Source organism: Lissotriton vulgaris, chromosome 7 (assembly GCF_964263255.1).
Source record: "Lissotriton vulgaris chromosome 7, aLisVul1.2, whole genome shotgun sequence".
Taxonomy (NCBI): Eukaryota; Metazoa; Chordata; class Amphibia; order Caudata; family Salamandridae; genus Lissotriton; species Lissotriton vulgaris.
Window position 1 is genome coordinate 70,409,313 of NC_141695.1, and position 27,015 is coordinate 70,436,327.

A 27,015-nucleotide genomic window follows, 5' to 3' on the forward strand; every position below is an offset into this window, starting at 1 on the left:
ACTGGTGTACATGCACAGATGTGCATGTACACAGGAATTCGTTATTTACCAAGCAATAGTATTACATGGTAAATAACGAATTCTTAGGGGCCTGTGGCACTGTTTGCAGTGCCACCTACATATAGATTTACCGATTCGGTAAATTTACCTAATCGGTATTTTAGAGAATCGGTCAATTTACCGATTCAGTAAATTGACTGATTCTGTCAAATTTAGGCCCCCTACATCTCAATCACCAAATACCGGTCGGTAACGGCCGAATTCGGATAGCTTTTCCCCATCATTTAGAGCCCTCAACTATCTCACAGATGAAGCTAAGATCTAACTGAAGGATGCATGCATAACACAATAGGATCAAGCTATCAGGAGACAGAAGGGATTCAAGATTCTAGAGGTAAAAAATTCCTCATACTAGTACTAGCCAGAGTAAAAAAAAGGAAAACACACATCCACACTGTCGCCAAATCTGCACCAAAAATAAGGAAGTCCCCTCCACCCTCAATGGGAGAATTTAACTCATTATAGCTTCTCAAGTAGGAATTCAAAGTATTACTACAAAAAAACATATGTCATAAATGTACTTTTTTGAAACTGTCATTCACCCTATTTCATACTGTACCCTATTGTTCTTGTAGCTTGCTCTTCGACTTCTATGTACATTGTATCATAAGAGATACATGCTTTATTGTACAGAGCTCTGATACCATGGTGGTCATGTTCGTGCTTTATAAAACACTATACATTTAAAAAAAAATGATGTGTTTAAACATGTGTAAAGATTCTCTTTTGGTTGCATTACCTTGTGCACCAATGGTGTCTGTCTGGCCCTTTTTCCAGAAGTGTGTCCATTGCATACTAGGATCTATGTAATATACATGGCTGAATGAGGTGGAAACATCGGAGCTTTCCACAATATTCTAACATATTTTTTCTGGAGCTTCATATATAATGGCCAGAAGAAGGTGCCTCTCTTTCTTTGCAGTCTGGACAATGTTAAGAGCATGTTGGTTGTCCTTGTATTGAGGACAATGAATGTGTCAAAAACTACCAGTTGTAAGAATCCTTGGCAAAATTGTATAACAAGGCTCTTATCCAGTTTAAACTTCACAAACTTACCTGCGGATGCTGATTCCAGTCCTAACCAGATATTAACCAGGCCAGTCAACCATAGCTGGTCAAGAATATACTTGTTGCTTCTGAGATTGCCACTCCCTTCTAAACTCAGATCTTTCTTAAATGCCTTTCCAAAGAAATGCAGTTCCTCTTTTTCAATACTCACAATCACTATAAAAGTGCTTCTAGATGTATTACTGTGTCAGTGGATTTATGGCCAAATTCAAACTGAGCGTAATTTGGTATATTCTGTTGTAAATTCAATACATGTATTTATAAATGCATATTCTGAGGTCATTAAAATATATATGTTAGTCTACCCCAGATTTCTGAGCCATACACACCTGGAGATTGAGCCTGAATTGAAAAATGTCAAAGGCAGCTCTGCCTCCTAGATCCTTTGCAAACCATAGTATGCTCCCTGCACGTTGTGGTAATACAATGGACTGGGATGTGGTCTTAGTTTTTTATCATTGACAGAGATTAATTTAAGCATTCTATCCATCATGTTTTTGCGCATATCAGTGTTATTTGCCCAGACCTGGATCCAATGCACATTGTGCCAACTGAACCATGCCGATGAGCCCTTATAATGTTGAAATCAAATCCTGGGTTCCCTGGTTTGCAGTTCAGGGATGACCTGGTGTGGCATGATGGGCTGGACTGTTCTGCATTGGAACAAGATCAAGATTGATTTGGATCTGGCTAAATCCAACCTGGGGTGGTTTCAGGTGCAAAATAATGATGGACTGGGATGAGGCCTGAGTTCTTACCAGTGGCTGAGATTAATTCAAGCGTTTCATCCATCACTTTTTTTTATACTTTGTTGTTTTATTAGGGTCTTTTTTTTCATCACCTATCTAGTCTATTTACAGTCAGTATTTTGCCTGGCTCTGATAATCAATTTCCATTCAGTTTTGTAAGTCTTGGCCATCAAATTTCCGATTGTTTAGAAATGATGGTGGGGATTAAATGTGCACTGTTGTGTACAGTTTTGTCCTATTGCCCTACGAAAATACCAAAGACATTTAGTATATTTTACATTTTGTTCGGGGTACATGATATGAATCACCTACAAATAGGAACGTTGTATTCTTTTGCCCGTTGATTTGGTGCATTATTACACAAGAATTGAAAATAGTTAAAAAATAACCAATATAGAATTAGGGTCCCTAGTGTTATTCTAGTTATTCTTTTTACATTCCTTTCTTTATTTAGCCACATTTTTTTTTTGCAGAGTTTTATATATCGCAAACTTGACCCGGTATTGGGTATCAGAGCCCTTTACATAGCACCAGTTGCGTGGGGAGATTAAGTGATTTTCCCTGCATTACAGGAGGTTCAGCGTCATTGCCGAGTCTCAAACCCAGTTCCCCAGATTCGAGGTCGACCGCCCTAGCCGTTAGGCCAACTCCTCTTTAATTTCAGTTAATTCTATCTGTATTTATCCATATTGATTTTGAGTTTTGTGTACACATGAAGGTCAACTGATAATATTTCCACAATTATTTAACAATAAATGTACACTTATGCTTGAAAACCCGACAGTTTTCAGTGATATGAGCCCCCACTAAAGCTAAATAGATACACTTATATGAAAACATGCACATTTTAATACCAACCTTGAGTATATTTACTGTTGTTTAAGCCTCATCATTAAAATATTGTTCTTTTTTAACCTGCTTTCCTATCAAGCCACACAGCTCATGGCCTGGTTGATTAACTCAGAAAACAACATAATTTCAATTTTTATCCACATTTAAACATAATTACAGACAGGAACATAAATGGTTTTTTTTCAGTATGCATCTGTAAAAATCAGTAGAAAACAGAAAACAAGGCAACTAAATGACATTAGCTAGCAACCTTGACAACCCCTCTGCCATTCCAGTTAAAGAATTTGATCCTCTCTCCAACTTTTGCAAATATGTTCTCATGTAGAGAAACCAATATATGAACAGATCAGCGATTATTCCCATTAACAGAGAACCTTCCAGTGGAGGTCTCTTGGTATATTGTCAAATGTGGACTGCATGAGAAAGAAATCCACCTATAAAAACGTTGTTCTCATCCATACAGATTTTTCAGTTCACAAATAAAACCTAATTTCCTGGTCCATCAGATAAACTTTTTTCCTCCTGACAATGAGGAAGAACATTGTTTGCTAACTCTAATGTCTTGCTGCGATCCAAAAGTATTCTTATAAAAAAGTTGGCTAATATTAATTAGGGTAATTTGTCAGTAGTTTGCTATATCATTAATGATGGATCAATAAATAGAACCACCTCTCTACGCAAATACATTGATAGCCCTTCACCCACGTATGATTTATTTATATAAACAACAAAATATCATCTCGAAATTAGTGGTTGAGTTATATAAATCTGCTGGTATTTTATCCAAACCAAGAACCCTGCCACTTCTCTGGATCTGAATTGCCTGAATAACCTAATCTAAAGAAAATTGTGCAGGTCCCAACTGAAGGTTTTGGTAAGTTGAAAAGTTTGGAGGAAAGGCAGTAAAGACGCCCCAAAAAGTCCCCAGGGCGAATTTGCCCATGGAGGTTGTGCATTTTGACACATTGGTGCATACTCTGCTTGCACTATCGAGTGTGCACTGTGTGCCAGGCACTAGGCCTGGGCGGAGTTCTGCTACGCGGAACTCCATGAAGTGACCAAAACTCTTTGCTGTGCTACTTGGAGTTCCGCAAGCAGCAGAGTGCATTAGATCATGATGTTCGAGATTATTTTTAATGTCCGGTGTTTGTCATGCACTGGAAAATCAGCATGAACGACACCATGCACTGTGCATCAGGGCACTGCTTCTTTCTGCCACTCGAGTAGATGTTCTGCTTGAGCAGCAGCTTCTTCAACAGGAACAGGAGGTTTCTAAATGAGAGCTTTAGTGTACATCCTCGACCGCTGGAAGGTGGTCTGGAGTAACATTTTCCTGGCTCGTGCTCACCAACTTAACATTGGTGAGCCAAAGCGAGGTAAAAACTGTGCAAACTGGAAATTCACACCCAGGACTACCATGAACCAGATGGTGCATGATACACAGTGCACCAACGTGCAAGCGGCACTGCCATAGTGGCAGCATATGCTTCAGGCTCTTTCTATGAGTTGAAGCATCCTGCCAACATAACACTGCCTGCCCAACAGTGTATTCATAATGTGGCTGTCGGGATGCTGCCAGCTTGGCTGCATTTCCCTGACCCACACTACGGCATACTGTGGGTCGGCTGCCAAACTCGTAATCAGGCCCTAAGAACCTTGAAGTTTCTCAGACAGGGTACTCTGTCAAGGCATGGTGAATGTCAAGTCTACATTGTGCAGTGCATTGGTTATAATGAACTTATTCTGCAGTGGACAGAACATCTGCTACATTTTGGTGGGCATGAATATGGCATGCAGGCCTGCAAATATGACTCATATGAGTAGTGGTGGAGGCAATGATCAGTCCGTCCCTCGTACCTTGACCATCTGCTTTCCTCCTACCCAAGATGCCAATATAACAAGCTTCATCCTAATTTTGTAGCCTCTTGTAGTCCTGATTAACACTGTGCCGGTGCCAGGTCAATATTTGCCAACTCTTCCCTCTGGGAGACTGCTGGGGGTCAAGAGGATCTCTTTCTTGTGTCTTTAGAACATTAATTGTGCAAAATCTAACTGTTTGCTTTATGTGGTAGAAAGTTGTTGGGAATCCTAGTATGGTCTGTGGCCTATTCAATGTAATGGAGCATATCTACATTTGAAAAGTGGGGTAGAAATGCTGAGCTGACCTTCTTAAGTTCTTTAAAAATCACCTCTCGATGATTAAGTACCATACGGTTTGGCACACAGAGTCCTCTATCAAAATGTGAAAGATGTCCCATCCACAGTGCAGTGCAGTACATTGACTGTAATTGTTGGACCTGACATCCTTGCCGCGGTTGTCCAAAAACGTTTTTCCTTCCATCCTCCTTTTCTGCTGACCTGGATTTAGCTGGCTTTATGACTCTGTGTACTTTACCACTGTTAACAAGTGCTAACATGCTTGTTCTCTCTCCTTTAAACATGGTAGACTTGACTTACACCAAATTGGTATATTTAATGCACTTGTAAGTCTCTATGAAGGCGGTACTAAATGTGCCCATGGCCTGTAACTTTAATGGTACTATGGATCTTGCAGCACTGATTGTACCACCCACACAATTAGCCCTTAATATATGTCAAAGGTTTATTGTTTCAGCCTATGTGTAAAGTTTTTGGACTATAATTTCAACCTGAAAAAATAAATATTTTGCCAGGCCGAAAACTTCTTTTTTAATACATGTATTTCACCCTAGGGTAATTCTGATGAGCCCAGAAGGCGGGGCACAGTATATTTTAAACATGTCTTGATAGTGAATAATGCCTACATTTGTTTTCCACCACTGTAAGGCCAACCTCTCCAATAGGATAATAATGGGTTACCATATTACATTTAATAAGTGGTAACTTTCAATTGGGAGCAGGAGTTTGAAGTCAAAAGAACTATAATAACAGCCCTTTTGAATGGTAAAGTTGTATTTTGACTGGGTTTATCTGGCAGTTGTTCTCTACTTACTGCTCCTAGACAGTGAGAAAACTCGATGAAAGGTCTTCTCAGGATGAGCTACTCTGAGTTGATGAGGGGAAGGAGCTGTCTCTTACCACACTTGCACATCTCAAAGGCTCTGAGCAATCTCACAAGGATTTTATAATGGACTTTTGCGACCCCAGACAAGCTGGGGCCAGGACAGAAAGGAAGGGGATCCCTGATACTCCATTGGGGTAGAAACATTTAGAAGCTTATCCTACTTGAAAGAGGGCACCAGGAATACCAAGCTCCTCGTCGATGGTATGCATCCTCAATGATGATGCAGGACTCCACAGCTTCTTCCAAATCATAAAGGGTGCGATGTACCTCAACAAAGGACTTTGCATTGCAAGCCCCTGGTGGACGGCATTATCGAAGTCACATCTTCACAGCTCCTAGGGACCGCCACTCCACAACCCACACTTGTGTCCCTGTCCAGCACAGCCAGAGCACCAGAGTTGGTGCTTTATGCTTTTTTGGCACTTTGTTCTTTTACTACTTAAAATGTCATAGTTTCAGTCCAAGTGATTGGATTTGTGTCATTTTGATGTTTCTCTATTTTTTCAAAAGAAGTGTGGACATTGTCTTGTATTGGGTTGTCATTTTATTACTGTTTGAAGTGCTGCATAATCTATTTACACATTGCCTCTAAGTTAAACTTGCCTGCTTTTGTGCCAAGCTACTAGGGTTAACCACCTGTTAAATTGGAGTTGCTTGTGTTTCACACTGACAAGAATTGTTTCACGCCCTCAACTAGTAACCCAATTTCTCACAATACTACACTACATGTTGACAGTGGTATAAGGTGGTAAGTAGGCCACACATATGATCAATGTGTAGCTGTATACTGTCGGTAGTAAAGTCATAGTGGGTCAAATTGAATTTTAGGAGAAAAAAGTTTTGAATTACACATTTTTTGGGGTGAGCATAGCCATGTAAAGTAACATACTCACTTTTGAACTAGCTGCTCTACTTCAGGCATTTTTCCCAGAGATTCACTTTTGTGTGGCATAAAATGAGACAATTTGCAAAACAGAAGCCTGACTGAGATGTCTACTGGAGACAGAGTAACATTCCTGCCTCTTTCTTTGTTGAGTCCAAATTTTGCATTTGTAATATAGTTGACAATTTGTTTTGTTAATGCAAAGTGTTAATCTTGCAGCCTTGCAATGTCATCCACAACAGATGAATTAAAGGGTACTACTTCTACAGAATTAAGAATATCAATAACAGTTGACCTAAAATCTAGGAAGGACATTGGTCTTCGGGTGATAGTCTGCAGATTCACAATATATGCATTAAGCATTGTCAAATGAAAGAGCAGGCCAGCCTACTTCTTGTACCATTTGTGAGTCTTACAGGTCACATTATATGGTTGAAGTAACTGATTCATTTTGTTGATTTTGTCCTTGTAGTTATCATCATGATATGTGATTTTGGGCTTATGCACTTCAGCCAAATGTCCCCAAACCATGACAAAAGAAGTGCTCTTATCATGAACACTAGCGAGCACATGTCTTTCTATAAATTGCACAGCCAGCACAGAACACAAGAAAAAGGCACCCAACAGATTTAAGGAAAGTCTAGTTTGTGCCTAGGAGAAACACTAGGGGCCCGATTCACAGAACAAACTTAAGACAAAATCCTAAACTTACTACTTTTGGTATTCACAGAGGTTAGGATGTTATCTTAAGTTTGTCTTAAGACAGACTTAAGACAGACTTAAGACACAATCCTAACTTAAGTCTGTCTTAAGACAAACTTAAGACAAAATCCTAACTTCTGTGAATACCAAAAGTAGTAAGTTTAGGATTTTTTTTTTTTAAGTTAGTTCTGTGAATCGGGCCCTAGGTTTTCTGTGAAACCTTCACCCACCAGGGTTACCATTAATGTTTTGGTGTATAACCAGAGGAGTGGAACCAGGTGAATGAAGAAAATAATCAATACGCTAGGTCCTGAAGAATAGCCAATAGGGGTAGGCTAGAAACATGTCGACCATTAGGAGATAGAAACATTATTTCTCTTTTTTCTAATATTTCCCCTGTTTTTTAACCATACCATCTAGGGATTGGAATAAAATAATCATAATCCAGGTATTTTTGAATATTCTCCCGACCTTCCCCACACAGAATGACCTGTTCCGCAGCGGAATGGGAAGGCTCTATGACAAGGGATAACCCTGGTGGGTGAGGGTTTGACAGAAAACCCAGTGTTTTCTCCTAGGCACAAACTAGACTTTCTTAAATCTGTTGGTTGCCTTTTTATGTGTTATGCATACCCACTGAAACACCTGTAACACATGTACAGCTTGATGCCATGAAAATCTTGCTTGCTTGTTATGAACTGCCTGCAGGCAGCTATTCCATGTACAGTATCAAAGACTCTACTGTTATAGTCTAGCTGGAGTATAAATCTGGAAACATTTATTTATTTTTATTTATTTATTTTTGATATTTATAAAGCGCAGCATATACCCTAGGGCGTCTTGGCGCTGGCCAAATATGGTAGACACTGTTCCAATGCAGGCCAAATTTTTGAAAAAAAAAACTCGGGCCTGGATCTTCCCATGGCAATGCTTTAAAGTTACCTTCAAAATGAGTCATATGCTCCAAAAATCAAAACAACAATCTATGGTAATGACATATTAGAAGCTGGGTTTTGGGAAGACCAGTAAGACTGCACCCTAGGTTTCACAATATTCCCATGAGCAGTGTAAGGCCAAACATGTTTTAATTCACCAAGTGAAGTAGGGGTCTGCAGGTGTACCCTAGAATTAGGCATCAGACTGCCTTCATGATCCTCTGGAAACTGATCAGCTCAAGGAGTACATCATCCACGAAAAATGAAAGTAAGCAAAGAGCAAACAATTTACAGTTTTGATTTTACATGCAATGAATGGGGGGAATTTGCAGCTGAAATCTATTAGAGGAAGGAGGGTGAGCACTATTTGTCTTTTCTGCAAGGGACCTGCCTTCATTCTGCATTCGGCTACAATGCCACTCTATCTCAGCTGACCAATTTGTGCTTGCAAAGATATCCCCATTAACTTCCTGTCCTGCATGGCCATGTTCTTCTGAATCACTGGAAGAGGATTCAGCCTCAGATGGAACTCCACCATTTGAGAAATCGCCTCTTGTTTCTGTTTCACTGTCCTTTTCTTCCGATGCAGTCTCAGTATCAACAAGCATTTACAATGCAATAGGTCTCGCAGCTTTAAAGTTTGAGTTACTGGCAATGTAAATGACAATGCTTTGCATATTTTTTTTTTTTATTTGCAATTGGTATATAAACATTGTTTGTGAATGGTTAGCTGTTGCTTATGCGAAGCAAAGTTGGCAGTGGTAGTCTTGCTTGTTATAAGCATTCTGATTTAAAGTGCTCCTATACGTGCAGGTAAAGTTTGCGCTATATAAAAGTGAAAACTAGTAAATAAATTTAAAAAAGCCTACCTGTACCAAGTCCGTTCTTATTCTGCTGACTCCGGGGTAACACTTCACAGCACTCACACTCAACTTGGACTGCCCCCGTGTCTTGCAGGGGCAGCACAGACAGCGTGATCACCACACAGAGGGTCTCAGAGCTCCCTTCCCGGTCTGCATTGCAGCACTTTAGGGTCGCTCTCCTCACCTCTCACTAACAGTCGGATCTCCCGCTGCAGCCCTCACGGAGTGTCATATGGTTACTGCGTTTCTATATATTGTGTTAAGTTAGTATGAGTTTATTAAATGTTTAAACAACATATTTTCCTTTGGCTTCAGTTTGCACATGACACCTAATTGTTATTGTAGCTTTCAACCTAGACGAAAGATGTGATTTATTTGAGAATAATATGTTATTGCTCTGATATCAGTTGTGCTTGGCACACTTGGTACAACTGTCTGCACACTGAGAACTGCACCCTCTAAGAATAACCTAACACAAGGTTGCTGGAGGCCTGATCCTCGCACCACATTAGACATAACACAAATAATGTTGCTGCCAACATTGGGCTCTACGCGGGTTTAAGATAGAGTTACAGGGAATGAATCAACACACTTGATGCTTCGCATGCAGAGAGCTGGTAGCTGTTGATGTGATCTTCTCCTACTGACATTTAGAGGTATGGGCCCGCCCTGCTAAAAACCCAAATGAGACCTTCTTAGATATAATCTAGTATGCTAAATAGGGTGCGCGAAATATAGGTGATACAGATTTCTATAGAGTTTGTATTATAATATGCTATCATCTTTTGCTTACTATGGATTAGTGACTATGCTGATAACTCTGATTTTTATAATATGTATGCTGGTATTATATAAGATACTGCGTTTGAGAACCTTGCATTGAAAAATAAATATTTCAAACTTGCACGTGTGTTCTTTGACTCCCAGTTTTGGTTTGAAATGATTATATAACGAAAAAGTGTTCATGTGTTCCACGATACCTGAGGTAACCTAAGAACATGTTCTAGTTTGTCTAAGTCATTGGTCAGCTTGTTGTGACCAATGAGACACTGTAGCTAGCTCGGTAAGGGGATTTCTGTCACTGAGAAGAGTTTTGGGTCATCCTAATTCACTGAGGTTCTAGATCTCTATGCACATTTCTGTAAGAGAACGGAAACCCTGCTACATGGCGCCCATACGTTGTTGGCCTTATATCATGACACTCGAGTAGTATATCATTCAAACCTTAACCCCTTCATTCCCGTTTCCTGAAAACGGTGGTGTCGGACAACCTACCTATTTTTAAAATAGGTTTTTTCAAGCTTGAATTCATCTAAAACGGTTTCCTTGAAATACCACCCAGTTGTGCTACGAAGTGTTCTTTGTTTTTTCATTTTCATGTGCTGATATGGCACAAGCCGTGGACATCCCGCAGCATAGTCGCATTGCGGTGCGTGACCACTTACGGGCTTTTAATGTTCCTGTGGAAGGCTTGGCTGTGGTTCTGGTAGTGAGTGCGGAACATGCTTACCCGTACGAACTCTTTTATTCGTGGGTGACTTTTCCGGCGGTGGACGCTAATTCTGGAGTGTTCCACTCGTACACTGCCTCAGCTGTACCGGCGGCGTATGCTCCGTATAGGGCACTGGAGGTTCCTATTGATGTTTGGCAGCATGGAGTTTGGTTTGGTGGCGCCCTACCACACGCTTTAACTGCTCCGAGGTTGGGTCTTTTGTCCACTAATTGGCTCGCTTTGGCTGGATTCACTCCTCGCCCTAATCGCGCCACATGTAACGTGGCTGATCTACGGCGACTTCATGAGGTCGCTGTGTCAGTGATTAGAGCGCTTGTTCATTACACAAGCTGTAATGTTCAGGACGCGGCCCCTAGGGGTGCGCAGCTTCGAGCAGAACAGGCTGGTTTGAAAATCAGTCCTGTCATGGTGAATTCCGTAATGGGCAAGAAGCCCCAGGATAAGGATGATTTTCCTTTCTGGCTTGCCGAGAAATTCGACCAGCTGGAGGCTGTGTTTCCTAACACGAATCCTGGTGAAAAACACCGGATTCTTACACTTAGTTTACCGAAAGATTTGGCGCCTGAACTTGTTGACTGTGATACCTGGGGTAAGACTTTTGCAGCGGTCTATTCGAGGTGCTATGGCACCCCATCTGTGACCAACCTGTCTGCGGTCCTTAAACGTGTTCAAGATGATCACGGACCGGAGTCGGCGGTTGAGTTGGGTATGCGCCTGTCTGGCACCTTTGATATAGTTTGCGATCTGATCCTTGCGAATGTCAAGGGGGATGCAGTGAACTTTCAGGTGGCTAACGCTTTGGCGTTAATTCCCGAGGCTGAGAAACCCCTTCAGTTAGCAAGGATAATTGTGGCGGCTTATAAAACGGTTGGCCGCAATGCAAAGGGTCTTAAGACTTTTTCTGATAAGGAGAAAAAGCAGCCCCAGGGTCAGGCTTTGGAAACTAGTGGTCAACCTAAGTCCAAGAAACAGAATTGGCCTAAAAAGCAGAATCAGGGTAAGCAACAACAACAACAAACACAGGTTTCTACTCCTGCGTCTCCGTTGCCTGCGCAGTCCGATCGAGTTTATGATTTGCGCGATCACGCGATGATTAAATCACCTGAAAGGTTTCAGGCTTCTGACCAACGTTCTCCTCGTTCCTTTCAGGACTCATCGGCTCCGTCAACCGGTGGTGGAGGGGGCGGCAGGGGCTGGGGTGGCCAGCAAGGACGTGGTCAGCCGCGCCCGCGTAACGGTGGAGATCAGCAGGAAGGCACTACGCCCAAGAGACCACAGTTTGCCACGAAGAAAGTCGCCGCCTTGACAGCGCATCCATATGCCCCAGATAGTGATAACGCGGCTTCGGAATCTGACGTGGGCTCTGACCTTGCTGGACAGCGCGGCGGAGATTACCATAGTGAGAGAGGCCCTCCGTCCACTGTTGAAGGTGACAGCGACTGACACTTATGTTGTAATTGAAACGGCTGATACGCATGTTGCTCCCCCTGAACGTCTTTTTGAAATTGTCCTGTTAATCGAAGGTGACATGCAGCGAACTGCAAAAGGGGTATTTTGGGAAAATCTTTCGTCTACGTATGACATTTTGCTTTCGGAGGCTGACTGGCCCCCACCTTTTGTTCTCGCAGCTCCGCAAGGGGAGGAGGTGATCCTCCCCAGTTCCGCGCACACTGTATCGAGAGTGGAAGCGCTGCATTTTGCAGAAGAGTGGGCGCTGGCGCTTGCGCCGGCTGTGTACCGCAATCAATGTGGCTGGGATAAATTGTCTCCAAGCCACGAGATTCCTTTGCGGTCTCAGCCGCAGCCTCAACCTCAATATCCCATACTGCGTGAAGCAAAGGCTTCGGTCGCGGCTATCCTTGAACAATTGGAATATCAAGGTGTAATTGAAACGTGTGTGTCACCAATGAATAACCCCCTTTTTACTGTGAACAAGCCGGATGGCTCATATCGTTTGGTTTTGGATTATAGGCATTTAAACTCGCATTGCCGTAACTGCGCAGTACAGAATACTCATGGCTCTGCTTTAGTGAATAGTCTTGAGCGTAAACGGTTCAAAACCATGCTTGACATTTCCATTGGTTTTTATGCCCATAGATTAGATGGTCTAAGTTCCCAATGGACCAGCTTTACTTGCGGCGGTGTGCAAGAAATGTTTTGATGTCTCCCGATGGGCTATAAGAATAGTTCTGCAGTATTCTCCGCCCGCATAGTCTCTCTTTTGGAGGGATTCGACCCAGTTGCTTGTTCGTATGTGGATGACATTTATCTCACAGACGACGATCTTTGGGAGCATCTGTGTCGAGTTAATATCATAATTTGTAACTTTGCAGACATAGGTTACAAGTTTAACTTTGCAAAATCGCATATTGCAGAGTACACAGTGTTGTTTCTCGGATACGAGCTTAACAACGAGGGAAAGGGGTTGGCACCTCACTTCCTGGAGAAATGCGCACAGTTGCGTTCTCTGACAACACTGAAAAAATTACAATCTTTACTGGGATTTTTGAATTTAGGGAGGACTTACATTCCGGAATATGCCCAGCGTATCAAGCCTTTGTATGCTTTGATACAACCATCTTTTTCCAAATCATGCTGGCTGCCTGAGCATTCAGCCATTCTGCAGTCTTTGCAGGCTGATTTGCTCGCTGCTGAATACTTACAGACTCGTGATAACCAGACTAACCTGGTTATAAGATTTATCCCTGGGACGGTGGGTTTCACATACCTGACTTTTAATGAAGGGGATACAGTACCTATTGCTTACAAGTCACACTTGTACACTTCGGCTAAACTGCGTTTTTCCATTGTGGACAAAGTTTTAACGGCTGTACAGATGGCAATTCTTAAGGAACGTGCCCTGTCACAAGGAAAACGCATGTTGGTTGTTACCCCATGTCCTGCCTTGGAGGCAGTTATGAAAGCCAGTGTACCTAATTCTAAAGCTTTGCACCCTAGGTGGATTCAGTGGGCTGCATCCTTGACATTCCAGGATGTCACGTTTATTTTTGATGCCACTTTACGGTCTCAGGAGTATTTACAGTATGAATTTGTTCATCCTGCTCCTTTAGCAATGCGGCCGTTGGAGGATTTCCATTGCATCATTTACACTGATGGTTCGGCGCAGGTTGCGCATGGCTCTAAACATGCCTACGTTTCCGCATGTGCCATTGTGGTCGGTGCCATGATGAACGATGAGTTCAAGTCCAGTGTTGTGCACACGCAGACGCTTGGGGACTGCACCGCACAATTAGCAGAGCTTCGTGCTCTGATGCTTGCATTGGAGTACGCAGATCCTAGTGTGACGACTTTGATCGTAAGTGACTCTTACTACTGTGTCCAGTCTTACAATGAAAACTTGTTCTTTTGGATTCAGAATAAATTTCGTGATTCCAAAGGTAGCACAATAAAACATAAAATGATCTGGGTCCCAGTGGCGGAACTTAAAGAGAAGTTGCCACTCGTGTTTGTGATTCATACTCTTGGCCATCAGCGCGTGGGGGTCCACGCTGTTGGTAATTCGCTTGCTAATGAAGCAGCGAAGTCAGCGGTATCGAAATACTTAGTTGCAGCAGTCACGAGGTCCAAAAGCAAGATAGATGATGACATCTTGACAGCTGTTGCTGCCACCGAGAAGGGAGGTAAATATCCTGCGGTGTTCCCTTCTAAATACACATACCACTTAAGTCCCGATAAGGTTTCTTATGTGAAAATTCCTGATGTTGGCGAACGTCTAGTTCCCAACTCGGATCGCAGGGCTGCTTTGATTACAGCGGCTCATGAAGGTGTGGCGTCTGCGCATGGGGGCGTCTCAGCCACTGCAACTCAGCTACAACAAAGGTTCTGGTGGCGGGGACTGCACAAACAGACGCGCTATTATGTCCTTCAATGTGACATTTGCCAGCAGATTAAACCTTCAACTGCTGCGCGTCCGCCTCAGACACAGTTGTATATCTCTAATAAACCGCTTGGTTGCGTTTATTTGGATCACTGCGGTCTATTTTCTTCTGATACTGCATACAAGTACATCTTGGTAGCAGTTGATTCATGCACACGCTTTGGGTGGGTATGGCCACATCGGAGCGCTGATTCACGGACTGTCATCAAAGATTTGCGAGTCTTTATAGGGATTTTTGCCTGTGGTACCTTCCATTCGGATCAGGGTCCGGCTTTCGCCTCTACGGCGTATAAGGATGCTATGGTTTCGTTGGGGGTCCAAGTCAAGTTTTCGAGTCCGTACAGAACCGAGGGTAATAGTGTAGTGGAACGAATGAACTGTGACTTAAAGCAATCTTTGACAGCTAGAGTTATAGGCACTGGCAGAAACTGGTTGGCCCACCTCAATGGCGTGCAGCGTGCGCTTAATAATCTCCCTAGAAGGTCTCTGGGTGGGCGGACCCCGTACGAAATGCTCTATGGTATCAAGATGTATGTACCTGACCTCGACGGTCTAGACTGCAAGGCCCAGGCCGCGGCCTTTGACGTAGATGAACATTGCAATGTTTTACAGGATCTACAAAAGACCAGAGACAGTCTAGCTAAGGAACACTTGCCCACCACATCGGATGATGCGTTGCAGATCCCGGTAGTTGGCTGGCTACCCCAAGTTGGAGAACTGGTTCGAGAGAAGATCGATAACAAGAAAGAGTTTGGTCCCTCATATCGTGCACCGGTTCGAGTTCTTGGAGTGAAGGGCACAAGAACAGTCATTTTACCACCACTTCCAGGTCGTAAGGAAAACAGATTTATCTCAATTGACAATGTCAAGACACACAGGGTGGCCGATTCTTCATAGCATGACACCGGCTGTATCCTGTCCTTCCATGGTGAGGCACTCCGTGCTGGCTATTACTTCTGGTGCAGAACCTGAGGTGTCCCTCGAGATGCCTGCTGTTTCCAGTCCTTAATTAAATACTATTCCTGTTACTAACATTGAGGAGCTGAACTACACCTATCCTGCTGATTTATCAATGCCTGATTTGCAGACTCGTTTGGCCGACCGGTCCAGATTCTCTTTTGACTCTGTTTCAGAACTTTCAAAGAAACCCTCAACTATTGCGAAATATGCCACTTTATTTAAAAAACATTTTTTAATTCCCCCTTGGACATACATTTGGTGTATTCTATTTTCATTTTATCTTTTTATGTCAATTGGTTTTGTGTTTTATTTTTTCCGCCTGATCGATGGTCATTATGTCAAAGAAAGAACAGGAATTCGGTACCTTAATGGAACATTGGCCCCTCTTTCCTCCTCACATTCAGCACACAGACTGAAACGAGAATTGAATACAGTCAACATTACTTCTTGGCCTGTCCTTGATGGGATTGTGTGGGATGCGGTTAGATTTCAAATACATGGCCCCACTGAAGTGATTAATGTTCCGAATGTGCTTAGAGTAAACATGGGGAATGTGATTAAACAAAATATACGTTCTGATGATTGGGATATTCAGGCCGTAGAATCATTATTCTCTGATTTAAAATATTATGACTTATATTTAGATTCTGTTAATTATGGTGATTTGTTTTGCTTCCAACATTATGGTAATCATTTTCTCCATAAGACGAATTCCAGGAGGGTTGCTGTGAATTACACGAAGTGGGAACACTGGCAGGCTCCATTAATAGGAAGCTCCAGTACATTTCTGAAAAAATACAGTTATTTTACAGATTTTAATCAATCGATTTCCTGAGTCATTTTACTTCAGAATGACACAAAAGTCCATGTCCAAAGTTAGACTTACCTATACAAAGTTGCTGTATTCGAAGTCCTTTCTAGACTAATTGGCTGTAGATGGCTACGAGTTCTGGAAAGGAATAATTGACCTTAAATCGGTTTGGGGTACCAAAGATTGGCAGGTACAAGGCACTGAGGCTTTGCACCGTGCATGTCTCATCCCGAATCACATGTTGTTTCTAAATTCGACTATTTCCCAAACAACATGCTTTGGATTGGCTACTTCTAAAAAATTAAATACACCAATTATCCCCGAATCAGAAGAATATTCAGGTTGGGGTAATTTTTCTAATTTGTCTATTCGTGAGATACAGTCTCTATTAATTCAATTCAATTCAATTCAATTAATTTATATAGCGCGTTACATACCCAGAGGGTCCCAAGGCGCTTGGAGAAGGGTGGGGGATTACTTGTCGAATATCCAGGTTTTAAGTTGCTTTCTGAATGCTAGGTGGTTCTGAGTGAGGCGAAGGTGAATGGGAAGTGAGTTCCAGGTTTTAGCCGCCAGGTTGAGGTAATATGAATGTTTATGGTCAATTGTGTCCCCTATCGTAGACCCCAACGGCTCCATGTACCCGCTTCTAGTACATGTAAGTTCCCTCCACAACCAGTTATGAAGACGCAAATACATTTGCGTCCAACGTTAATATGTCCTCTTTCAGATCCACCATGAATGGGTCCGATATTCAGTTCCTAAGTGTGCCTTGCCAACGTCTTTACGTGGTGCACTTTCACGTTTTTCTGGCCCTGGCGAGTTGGGCCTTGTTTTCTGCCATTCAAGCTTTCTCCTGCCTTCTGCCTCTGGAAGCTGCAGCCTGAACCTGCATCTGTATCCATGACCTTTCACTCACTCCCTGCGCGGCTAGCGGTGCCTGGCTCAGCCTGCCGGCCTGCCAAGACCGTATTCAGCCTTCAAGTTATCTGCTCCGCTCTTCGAAAAATACATTCCTGTCTAGTAGTTTAGGTAAACATCCTTCCCAGCTGCAGAGCAAAGGGCCCGGCCTTTTTGTCTCCATGCAAGTAATTCATAGCCTCCGTTACCATGGTAGGCCCATGCCCCCCTGCTTTACACGTAGACACGCAGTCGCATATACACGCACTAGCAGTCAGTATAGAATAGCCTCTGCCCAAGAGACCTTTCCTTCTAGATAATACAGTTCCTCAAACACAAGATATTAGATATGATTTGGGATTAGGTTGTTCTGACACTCCAGACTTCTGTCTCCACATGTAGGGCTAAATGTCAAGTCCCCTTCACCCTCCAGTTACACGTCAATCATACGTCATGCTGCTGCGCGCGCATCTCTGCCACATGTCCTTGCTGACTCTGCAGGATCCTTCTAGGGATCCACCCACTTATGACACCCTCATGTGACGTTTCTAGCACACACCTCCGTGTACGCCCTAGTGCACGCCTCCTGTTACGTATTTCTGTTCTTATCTCGTTTCTCTCAGCTGTTACGCCTTCTGCATTCAATGTTACTGTATGAAATGACTATATATACACGATTTCTTGTTAATAAATCATTGTACATGTCCATTGCAATTCCCACCCTGAACCCTCGTGGCGATGGGTCAAGTTATTCTTATTGAACTTTACCGCATAAATTCCGTATAGGTAATTAGAATTTACCACATAATTTGGCGCCCAAATAGGGACCCCTCCCCCACCTCACGCGCCGGCGGTGCGTTGCAGGCCCGGTCCCCTGCCACAGCGCTGACGGACAACTACGCTTACCCGCAGGATTTCCTGTATCTCCCTCAGGCCAACGGAGGTGACTGAGGCTGCGATCGACACCCAGACGAGGCGGTGAGGAGTGCGTAGGATCCCGACCAGAGCCTAGCTGAGAGAGCAAAGTCCGAGGTATCCGGAGGCCCACCAGTTCCGAAGTTCCGAAGTGCTTACGTCACGAGTCGAGTCCAGTCGAGTCCAGTCCAGTGTCGAGTTTCCGAGGCCTTCTGTTCCGTGCTTCCCGGTGAGTACCGTTGCTGGGGACGCATCTAGACGAGCGCATTAATTTGTGCCGGTCAAGACGGGTTTGGGTACGCAGACCCGGTCTGCACTGTTTAGCGGTGTATCTGTACTGTTTAGCAGTATATCCAGTATGCAATTAACTAGTTTTATTCTAATCATTATTGTTCGTTCTGAAATGTTTTAGTATGTTTTAATGTCGTGGTATGAGTGATTGTTCGATCTGCATTATTGTGTTTACTGTATTAGTTGTGTCCAAATTCGAGTAAGTATCAAGCCCAGAGTAGTACGACTTAAACATGCCGCTGTTCTCCAAACTAAGACAGATAGGAACTAGAAAAGGGATTCTAGAAGAAGCAGTGCCCGTTCCACCTAGGGACACTCCAGGGCACTTTATGTACCACAAGCACGGCCTAGACGCTGTATTATATCTCGATTTGTGGGTAGACTATACTAAAGATTTAGCAGAGAATCAAAGATGGCCCGCTGCAGGGACATGGGATGCCGAGTGCATCATGAGAGTAGAGGAACCGTTATGGAAAAAGAAAGCCAGACAGTTACAGAAAGACGCCATTGAACTATGGCGTAAAGAATCGCATAGGCGCACAGAGAAAGCACTCAGAAAAGCAGAGAAACATAAAGAGGATTCAGACAAAGCCCAAGAAAACGTATTAGTTGAGGAGGGGATACGAGTAAAAACAGAACAAGTAGACCGACAACGAAACACTCTTATGAATGGTATGTACCCTTTGCTGGCCGAGGGTTTACCTAAGGCCACCCCGGAAATACCGAAGGATCTGCCCCCTCCCTTGCTCCCGACTAAAGTACATCACAAGACCACAAAAGACATATTCCTTTCTTCCTATCTAGACGACGTAGCTCCCGCATATACAAATCCACATGCTCAACCACTACCCGCTGATGGTACTCCACCCCGAAATCATCTACTCCCACCTCCGCAACGAACTCCCTCTCCCGTTCCACCCCCTGTACCTGTTCCCCCAACCCTTCCTGCACCTATTCTTCCGATCACTAACCCATTCAATCCTTTTGGTCCTGGCACCTCGGGAGGTGCGACAGGTTTTCAAACACCGCCACCAGCACTCCGATTGACTTATAGGGATTTAGCACAACAACGTACACCTAAATCAGCCGATTATGACATACTTAACGAACGTCTCTCAGACTGCAGATATGATCCAGTACCCGGTAAAAATGACGACAGAATGATGTTGTCATCAGTACGACTAAGACGGGTTACAAACTTTTTACTGTTACTACCAGGAATGGTTGAACATCTAGACAGAATATATCATTTTGTTCAAACAGGGGAAGGCCCTGAAAGTATTGGCGAGGCCATGGCTCACCAGAAAGTTGACACTCAAGCCAAGATATTACGGTTTTTCATAAACTGCCTAATAAGAGAACAAGATAGGCCGGGTGTAGACCCGGAAGAAATGAGAGCACTTAATAGATGGGGTCAGAATATAGCAGACGGGAACCATGATAAACAGAGTTGTATAAAAAACATGTACCAAAGAATCAGAAATGCAGTAATAAAAATACATGAAAGAAGATCGCAAGAACCAGAAATAGATTCAGACAAGGTCGAATCCTCAGGGGAGGAGGAGACACCAGAAACAGCAACAGGACAATCACAATTACCAGTTAGAGAAATGATAGCATATGTAGGTAAGGGAAGACCCTATAATAATTCAATGCGTCCGGTACGTCCGGAAAGTAAGAATCTTTCAAGCTGCCATGTCAAATCCAAAGACCCTCGAACATCTATTTCAGGCCGCTGATAGAATACTTCAGGAACGAATGGGGTACCATGTACTCAATTCCATGGATGAACAAGAACTGCCAGGTCTGCCGTACAATGGACTGACAATCCTGATAAATATAGTGATGATGGTTTAGTGCAGACCTTTTTAAACCTTTCCCCTGATGAACAGAAATTAGCTGGTATATATATGGTTCAGCATCTTATTACGTTATTCAAGGGCCAACATTCTGATCCAGGTCCCTTACCTGATATTTTAATAGAACTACTCTCGCCACAATGGAGAGGTCTAGGTACTGACTTGATTAAAGTAATTCTAGAACATCGACACAGGTATAATACTTTCCTGAATACACGGTTTGTTCCAGCTCCACCCGTAGACAGAAAAATGTATTACATAGACAGACAGAACCCCTTGCGAGAAGTGCATCCAGTCCAGAATGCTGGTAATACCCTTAGACGCGTGTATGTGTACACGCCCATAACGAAAATGGAACTGTTAGAAATGAAGAAATTAGTGCCTTGTCACGATAAAGACCCAGCAGGTTTCCACCGCGAAATCAAAGACATGTTACTCATGGGGGATTACACCTACCCCGACATTATGAAAATATTGAAAGTGTTAATGCCTTCCGGTATATACGAGAAACTCAAAGAAAAGGATTGGGAGGTAGGAGACCAAAAGATAGATTGGGCTGCATTAGAAGATGAAGAAAAGACTCGTACCCCAGGCCTAGGGCTTGGGGATAAATCTAAAGCATTACCAGGATTGTTAGTACAAGTATTGCCACGTTTATTAGCGACTAAAAAGGAGGACTGGGATGCAATCTCAGCCTGTAAACAGAAACCCGATGAAGACACTAGCGATTTTTATTCCCGATTTGAGAAATGTTTTGGTATTAATAGTGGCCTGAAAGCAAGTAGCGAGTCATATCCACATCTTTTCGTAACAAAGCTAGTAGAAAACTCACTGCCCCAAGTTAAGAATCGTGTACAGAAAGTCGAGAGCACATGGCAAGCAAATACACCTTCACAAATGTTACAAATGTTACAGTATCACCAGAACAGAATTAGAGAGGAACATGAACACGAACAGAGACGCATGAAAGACACGAAACTGAAAATGTTAGTTGCTCAGTCAGTTCCAGCTGACGGTCAGAAAAAGGGCACGACACAGTCAAATAATTCAACAGCTCCTGTTAAAGGGACATGCAACTATTGCAAACAGCCAGGTCACTATATAAACGATTGTGCAGTTTTAAAACATAATATACTTACTGGAAAAACTAAAGAGAGACCGCGTCCTCCTAGACAGGACCAGGTCCAACAACAAGTACCACAGAATATTCAGCCTATGCAAGCCTCACAACAGACAGAACAGACAGTAGCGGTACCACAACCCCAACCGATTGCTGCAACTCAACATGCATCACAGCAGATGTACCAGTATGCCCAGACTGATTATCCTGATTATCAGCGATACACATGAAACAGCCTAGAGAGGGAAGTTGGCTTGCCTCTTATTGAGGTTCCTGTAGATCAAGAGGGTCCTTATGTACACAGTCAAGTATTAGGGAAAGACAGAAAGTTTTTAATTGATACAGGGGCAAGTCATGACGAGGTCCCAGGGGCACCCCTCTCAGGCTCACAGAATGTTTCCCTTGGTTTTTCAGGCAAGCCTATTATTACTGAAGTATCGCAACCACTTCCCCTTGCAGTTGGTCCATTAACACGTACTACAGATTTACTGCTCACTAAATCATGTCCAGAAAACTTGTTAGGTATCAAGACTCTGAAAGCTCTAGGAGCTGTTATTTGCTGTTCTCCGGAAGGAGTACGGTTGTTTCTACGTGACTTTAAAGGTCACTATGTGTTGAGAGATATTGATTCCCGATTACAGAATGTACCTGCACATTTATGGGCGCAAGGCCCCACTGATGTAGGCTGTATGCACATTACACCATATCGAGTCACACTGAAGCCAGGTGTTGTTTTACCACGAATTCGACAATACAAGTTACCCCCCGATGCTGTAGTGGCTTTACTGAAAATCATTGAAGAGCTCATTGCACAAGGAGTGGTTGTAGATACCAACTCGAATTTATGTAATTCTCCTATCATTCCAATTCTTAAACGTGCAGATCCCAATGCACCACCAGTTTACCGATTAGTTATTGACTTGCGCGAATTGAATAAATGCATTGTACCGCAGTACCCTGTGGTCCCAGATATCTCATCTCTATTGACAGCTATTGATTCTGAAGCAACGTTCTTTACTGTTATTGATCTTAAGAATGCCTTCTTTAGTGTCCCAATTGATCCGGAAAGCCAATACCTTTTCGGATTCTGTTTAAATGGACGAAGCTTCAAATTTGCACGCGCACCTCAAGGATTCACAGAAAGCCCCAGCATCTATAGCCAAGCACTGAAAAGACAACTCGACAGTATACACATGCCTGAAAACACTGCCCTACTCCAGTATGTCGATGATCTGCTGATCACCGCCCGAAGCGAACCTGAATGTGAACTAGCGTCATTGACGGTTTTACATTTCCTGGCTGACAAGGGGCACAAGGTATCCCCTTCGAAGCTGCAATTCTGTGTTCAGCAAGTTGTTTACTTAGGTCACTTGCTGTCCAAATGGGGGAGACAGCTAACGCCCGATCGCATCCAGTTAATTGCAGGTATGTTACCACCCAGGACACAAAAGGAGGTGCGGGCTTTTATAGGCCTCACTTCTTACTGCAGACAATGGATCCCTCAGTATGCATTTCTAGCAAAGCCACTCATTCAGTTAACAACTCAGGAGGCAGCGTCTTCGACTGTCCTCCCTTGGACTCAGGAACATACACAAGCTTTTGACGACTTAAAGAAAGCCTTATGTCAAGCACCAGTTCTAGCAACACCATGCTACAGTAAACCTTTTACACTTTTTGTCACAGAACGTGAAGGTACTGCATTGTCGGTACTCACGCAGGATCAAGCAGGTTCACACAAACCGTGTGCTTACTTCTCTAGTACATTGGATCCAGTAGCCCAGGCTCTGCCTGCGTGCTTGAAATCAGTTGCAGCAACAGCTCTAGCAATCAGACAAAGTGATTCAATAGTGTTAGGACATCCATTGACAGTACAAGTTCCACACTCCGTGGAAGTTCTTTTAAATCGAACACAGACTCAACACTTGACTGTAGTAAGATTGACAGGTTATGAATTGACATTATTTCAGCCACACATAGAAATTAGACGTTGTAATACATTGAATCCTGCTACACTTTTGCCATTAACTGAAACAGACCCATTGGCACATGACTGCATTGAAGTTATTACTATCACGACGAAACCCAGACAAGACTTGACAGACACTCCATTACCAGATCCAGACCTGGCACTTTACGTGGATGGTTCATGCATGAGAACAAGTACAGGAGAATTAGTGGCCGCCTACGCAGTCACAACAGAAACTGAAGTCATAGAAACAAATTGTATTGACATTCTGTCAGCACAAGCAGCAGAGCTCATCGCTCTAACACAAGCCTGTATTCAAGCCAAGAATAAGAGAGTTAACATATACACAGATTCCCGTTATGCATTCGGAGTTGTTCACGACTTCGGTGTCCTCTGGCGAGAGAGAGGTTTTTCGACTTCTCACGGTGCCAAAATTCAACACGGTCCCCTCATTCAAACTCTATTAGATGCAATACATCTGCCTACAGCGATATCCATCATGAAGTGTAAGGCACATACAAAAGTTACAGATACTATTTCCCAGGGTAATGACCTGGCAGATCGAACCGCAAAACATACAGCTCAGAATCAGATTCACACCACTGACCTGACAAAGACAATAGTCGCGACATCGACACATTGCATGACAGTTAAGGATCCCGCCCTAGATGTAATTGACATACAGACACATGCTACTCCAGATGAAATCAAGAAATGGATTGAACTAGGAGGGACTCAGACAGATCAAGGATGGATGACGAAGGGAAAATCCACATGGTTTCTCCCCGACTCTATGGTTCAAGTTATCATTAATACCGTACACAGTCCAGCACATTTAGGAGAAAAGGCCATGTTAGACAGTATTCAACATCTCTGGTTCAATAAACACTTACGAGCAGCAGCCAGACAGAAAGTGCGTACTTGCATGATTTGTTGTCAGTTCAACCCAGGTAAAGGCGTTCCCGTAGAGCAAGGTGGTTTTCATCCTCCCGATCACCCTTTTGAAGTCCTCCAGATCGATTATATTCAGATGGAACGTTGTCGAGGTTTCAAATATGTCCTCGTAGTTGTATGTGCACTTTCCCGTTGGACAGAAGCATATCCAGTCCCAGATTACACTGCTCCGACCACTGCCAAGCAGCTGGTTCGTGAATTCTTCCCTCAATATGGTTTGCCCCGTGTTGTATACTGAGACAACGGTCAGCCATTCTCGTCCGAGCTTATGAAGCAGGTATCACTCCTGCTAGGCTACCAGTGGAAGTTCCACTGTGTCCGACATCCTGAAGCCGCAGGTCTCGTAGAGAGACACAATCAGACCCTGAAAACTCGTCTTGCAAAAATCTGTAAGGAGAAGGGTGTCGACTGGATCGTAGCTTTGCCAGTTGCCCTTTTTTATATGAGAATGGTCGCACATTCCAGAACAGGGCTATCCCCATATGAGGTGGTCTTTGGTAGACCACCGAATATGTGGGGGACGCCTTTGCCAAGAAAAATTACTGATGTCGATTGTAATATGTTGACAGATTACCTTGCCTCCTTGATGTCTGCACTACAATCATGTCGTTCACAGGTCGCTGCAGCCTTTCCCGACAACACCGAGGTGAAACAGCATGACGTTGTTCCAGGGGATATCGTCCTTGTAAGAAATTTCGACAGGAAAAGTCCGCTGGAGCCCAGGTGGCAGGCGCCGAAGTTGGTACTTCTCACCACGAGAACTGCAATCAAGGTCGAGGGCCGCAAAGGGTGGCTGCACTCAAGTCACGTGAAGAAATTTTGTGCATTGCCAGAGACTGACTCACCCTCCCCCTCTAAGGACTGTCCAGATTCTAGTGACTCTAAACTTCCCCTGATAGAGAAAACTCCACAGCAGGAGTATAAAGAAAAACTGAGGTCTAGCAAGTCAGACAGTTTAATTGTTTAAGTCCTCCCCTAGGTGAATCGGTTAGACGTGTTTTCTGACATGTATCCCCTAGACCCCAACAGAGAGAGAGATAGACAGAAACAGCTCAAGAAACGTGAATATTGCAAATCTCTTCGCAGCCACTGCATTGTGACTTTATTGATTATGTTTTTTCTGAGCCTTATGATTATTGCTGCAAGTGTGATTCTACACATATACTATCCTATATTCAAGCGTGCAAATTCTCCCTTCAACGTCACTGCCGAGCATTCTTTTAGTGAACTACCCCCACATGAGCTGTCTTACAGACTTGCGCTGCGCAACAATACATTCGTTAGTATGTTACATCATTGCCATCAGACCAGCAATGCTACTAATTGTTGGATATGCGGCCGACTCCCCCCCTATCAGAAATACAAAGGAGTTCTGCCTCTTTTTCCGTACCCGTTCACACATAATGGGTCCTGTGGCGCATGGTTTAGTTTAATAAACTCTCTAGATTCCGATTCCGTAGTCTACCAGGGTAACTGGGTATGGGGAAACCTGAACATCGTTTTGCATAAAGTCTGTTTCCCTGACAAGGAGGGTCTCCCCAAAAGGACAGGAACTGATCTAGAAAATGAAGTATATGGATTAGGTAACTTTACACTTAACCTCATGATTCTCAGTGTTGAATCCGAAACAGAACCAGTCTTGCTTGCCATGTCCGTACTTCCAGTCAAAGGTGAATTATGTGTCAGAAAGAATGGTTCAGTACACCTGGGTCATAGTAGATGTACTACTGTGATCGAATTCAGTGATAAGGGCAAGTCTACCTTTAAAGCTTCACGTCATTCCTACTTCATTTGTGGTCATACCGCATATATACGCTTGCCTCTAGATTGGGATGGCACCTGTTACATCGCATTCCTTCTGCCACCTGTTTTCCTAGCCCCTCCTGATTATCATAGAAATACTCATCTAGTACACAATAGATCACAGAGAGATCTCCCGATTGTCGACTATACTGAAACGGCATGGGAACAATATACAGATTTCAATAAAGGTTTCTTTCCCTACCTAGGTGCTGTCTTTAATAGTAAACTGATACGAAAATTATCTAGAACCCTTGAAGCTGTAGTGAATGAAACTACTTCCGCCCTGGGCAACTTAACAGAGGAGCAGTCTGCGATGCGGATTGTTGTTCTTCAAAATCGTCTCGTCCTTGACGTCATCCTGGCCGATAGGGGCGGAGCCTGTAAGGTCATCGGGTCGAGCTGCTGTGTTTTCATTCCAGAAAACGCGCCATCAGTATATAGAGCCATAACTCGCCTTCATAAGATTGCAAGTCTGATACACCAGAATCCAGGCACCTGGACTTGGTCCGGTTGGTTCTGGACAACGTTGTCAGCCTGGGGATGGAAAATCCTATCCTTCCTAGGTATTGGCCTTCTCATAGTATTCAGTTGCTGCCTATGTCTGCAATGTGGGCCAGCGATTTGCGGCTTGTGCGCCACTCATGTATTCCTCAATCATGTATTCCTCATTCAAGTCCTCATTCAAAACGCCGTGAGAAGAAAGAAGAGCAAATGATGTTACATGAACAGATTGATAGATTAATGAGGATTGATATATCATGAAGGGTCCGTAGGGGACAAGGAGGGAAAGAGGTAATATGAATTTTTATGGTCAATTGTGTCCCCTATCGTAGACCCCAACGGCTCCATGTACCCGCTTCTAGTACATGT